Source organism: Glandiceps talaboti, chromosome 1 (genome assembly GCF_964340395.1).
Source record: "Glandiceps talaboti chromosome 1, keGlaTala1.1, whole genome shotgun sequence".
Classification (NCBI taxonomy): Eukaryota; Metazoa; Hemichordata; class Enteropneusta; family Spengelidae; genus Glandiceps; species Glandiceps talaboti.
The window spans coordinates 7,844,458-7,848,674 of record NC_135549.1 but is presented as its reverse complement, the minus strand read 5'-3'; positions in this window follow the sequence as shown (position 1 = coordinate 7,848,674).

Here is a 4,217-nt window from a genome sequence, read left to right as displayed (position 1 = left end):
CAGGATGATAATGAATAATAACACAGTGTAAAGGAAATACAACGAGATGTCTACACACCTACGACCACCTGCTATAAGTATATATCATGCATTGTGGCGTCTTCTACACAGTTGAAAAAAAGTATAACCATGTAGGTCTCGACTGTATGCATATATGGGGGGAACAAAGTACTAGTAACTCGTAAATAATTATCATACAGATTAAACCAAACTTCAAAAGTTCGACCTCCCGTAAGTGCATATGTCCTATAAAGTTTGTTCATGTAGCTTACAGTTAATGAACTTTAATGACTTTCGGGTTTTCAGGCTTTATCTTAAGAATGCAAGCTTAAAATTTAATATAATTTAATGCATATACCAACCCTAATAATGCGCACCTATCCTATGAAGTTTGTTGATATAGGTTTTAATTATAATGACTAATTTGCATAATTATCAGGTTACTCATTATTGACAGATTTTGTTGTAGACAATTTACAAAACCTGTACACTACAGATTATTCATTAGGGAACATTATGATGGATAACGAATTAAGGGAGGGAGCAGCAGAAAGAGTCACGGTATACATGAAGGCAGAACTACTTCGAACGGACGAAGCATTCCCTGTTCGGTGTACAGTTTTGGGCTACTTGAAATGTCTCCTGGATCTACGTGACACGAGACACCACGAATGCATCGTTTGTGCATCCTCTCATGATCAGATGTCTTCCCATACTATCTGAACTTTCTGCTCGAAATGATAAATATTAAAATGAACAAGTGTGGATGATGAATAAAGCCTGACAGAAGGAGACAAATGGGAAAGGTAGAAAGGAAAGAGACGGAGTGGGAATAAGAACAGACAAATGTAAGTTTGATATATGGTTACCGACGGACAAAATACAAACTTATATTGACTACTTTTGTAGTGCATAACAAATAATGAAACCCGTATTTCATCACTGTTGTCATTATGTGAAAGTGATAGACCATCATAAATCAATGTGACAATCTATCTGAAGCTAAGATAATGAGAAATGTACAAGGTGTAGAGTTTTCCATTTAAATCTACAACACTGAATGAAGGAAAAAAAACGAAATTGTGGAGACAGTCATTTCTCAAAACAATAACAATTTTGTAACAGGTCTCTAGATCAGTCCAAGTAAGTTAGGGTTAAACATAGATGCATGTAAATCGCTCTTTGTTGTTCTTGGTTGAGCAATGGCTTGAAGTTAGACGAATAGTTGGATGGAAAAAAATTGAATCGGCCAACAAAGCCATGCATAGCACTTTCTGAGGAAGGTCTTCAGTTAAAGACCATAACGTCGAATAAAGGGATTTTATCCACCTACTGGTTGAATCTAGTAATTGACCTAATAACAATTGATGGCAGTGGTCATTAGTACTGTAATTTACGTCGTATTTATCACCTAGGGATACAATTACATGTAATTGCCAAGTCATCAGGTATTCGTGAGCGGGAAAGGAACAGTCACCACAAATGATGTATGTTGTACTTCCTTATTTTGCTCATTCCGATCAGTTGATAAGACAGGACACTTCATTTTGTGTACTCAAGGTACACGATTGTCTTGATGAAAGATAATCAAAAAAGATAGCAAGAACTTAGTATGATGTGATAATGGACATCATGATAATCAAAAGACAATGTCATAAAATATACATATACCAGTATGTGTAAAGGGTCGCTCAATCACTAATTCAATCGTCGCATGGGAAAGGTTACGCTCTGCTCGCCAATCATATTCGATCCATCGATCGAATAATTTCGTATAGCGCCCTCTAGTGTCCAGTACAGACGAACCATTCGTATACGTTTACCGTGAATTGACACACCTAAAAGTAAAACATTTGGGAAACCTACCATTCATAAAAACACAAACATTTTTCATATTTTCTTACTAACAGATTCAGACAAACGTACCTTTCGTTTGTTTTTGTAAGACATTTTAATGACAACATAAATTATCACAGTCAATGTTATCAACACATTTGTTTATTAACCCCTGATTGACCCATTGCGATATTATTGAACATAAAAAATGCTAAACAGCTCTGGAATTACCACATTTTGGAAGATATATTTAAAAAAAATAAATTGTTCACAAATGCCCTATACTAAATAATAACTACCAAGCGCAGCATAATCCCACTTGTACAAACTCTTATATGAATATAGCATATCTCACTTGTACATTCATTCTGTATTATTTGAATAATTGATATGTGACATGGGGGAAATTAATAGCCCTGGTTCATATGAAACATACAACTTCCAGTCCATTAAGCTAAATGGAATAAATAATTCAGTCTACAGAAATTCCTTAGCAACAAGGAAGGTGTGTAAGAATTTCTCACTTGATATAGTGAGAGAGCAAGAACTATCCTGCAATTTTACCATCAATAATTTCCTGTTTTTAAATAATTCATTATTTTTTTAAAATATTGAAATCTTCCTTCTCAGTGATAGAAAAAAAGAAAAGTGCTTTGAATATAATAAATATATGTATCAAAAGAATGCTATCCCCAACTGGTACATTATTATGGACAACTTGTATCAAAGAAATTGTACTATGGATGTGATATGCATTTATGATTTGGATATTAATATTCAATAGTTGCATTGGGGATTGGCAACTCTACATATAATGTAAAGTATGAGTTCTGAGGAAATGATCACATACTAATGCAATAAAGTTCTAGCACTGTTAGTATACCTGAGACAAAATTACTTAGAGGAAATGTAAATCCTTGGAGGCTAAAAAGCAATATGCTGATTGTGAAAACCCTCATAGCTAGCTCTCACTGGTATTACATTTTACCATAGATTTATAATTTTACACTATTAAGCCTACTTGTAGACTTCAAGAACTATCGCTATACTTACACTATTCCTCTATCCTGACATTTTCACTTCATGAATTTATGCTCCTAATTTTACACATAATAGTACCCTGTACACTGGCTTGAAATCCACATGTGAACAGTTGCGTCCTGTGTGTAATGTTGTGGAATGTTGATAAAGTTTAATCACTAAACAAACAACTCACCAACTACAACAAAATTTATGAAAAATGTTTGTCTAGAGGTACGTCATCTAATCTGAAGGATTGAACTGTTTCCAGCAAACGTCTTCAACACCTACTAAACCTGCACTTAGCTACGACTGGAACATTTTTAAAATACTTTTTGGTTTAGATATAATGACTCACTTATCATACACCTTGAACAGGATTCAATTACCTGTGGGTCAATATATTTGTGCAGCTGTACACAAAATAAGGTATGATAACTCCAGTCAAATTGACCTTTGGGCCTGCAACCTAAAATCAGCACACTCGACACAATTACATTTTTCAACTTGTTACTATACTAAATCATCCTCCAACTAACATAATGTAATGTTTAATTATTGCCATTTTAACACTTTTCAATAAATGTATTCTTGATTGTCTGAATGGAAAAATAATACTCTAGTTTGAGCAGTGCAGATTTACAAATGTGAAATATGAAAACTGGTGAAAAGTTACAGGCTTTATAGCTGCTGGCACTTTTCAGAGAAGTCATTCCCAACTAATTCAACCACAGCACAGACTGAAGACTGAAATGCTTTGAAAAAATGGTTTTATTTGTCAATGAAAATGAAATCTACATATGCTGATATGACATGATACACAAAGTAGAAACACAGGGTACGATAGTACAGCTGATGTGAAAACAATTTGATACTAATGGATTAGAATCGTAGGTAGACCCAAATTGTACCCAGTGGTGTAGACAATACTAACTAGGCTCATTGATGACAATAAAACCAGTTAATTTATCACCAGTGGTGCAGCATAACACTTAGATTGAACTCAATTTGCTGGTAATGCAATCATTATGTAAACCACTGGGGAACAATATCTAATATATATTGTGATTGCTGAATGACAATCTTGTCTGAGGTCTCAAATAAATTAACATCAGGTGTAAGTTATAGTCAGACACTAGATGTTTATGGTACATTGATAGGATACGATACTCCATGTTATAACGCCTCAACCTCTAGATCTTCCAAGGAATGGGTTACGTATTCTTGACACATCTCAGGGTAGATGTATTACAAACACAAATGATGTCTCAATAATATAACTTCAACCCCTGCCCCCCACCCTCCTCCCACCCCCACCCCCCACGTATCAGTACTGTTAGGATCAACTCCCCCCCCCCCTG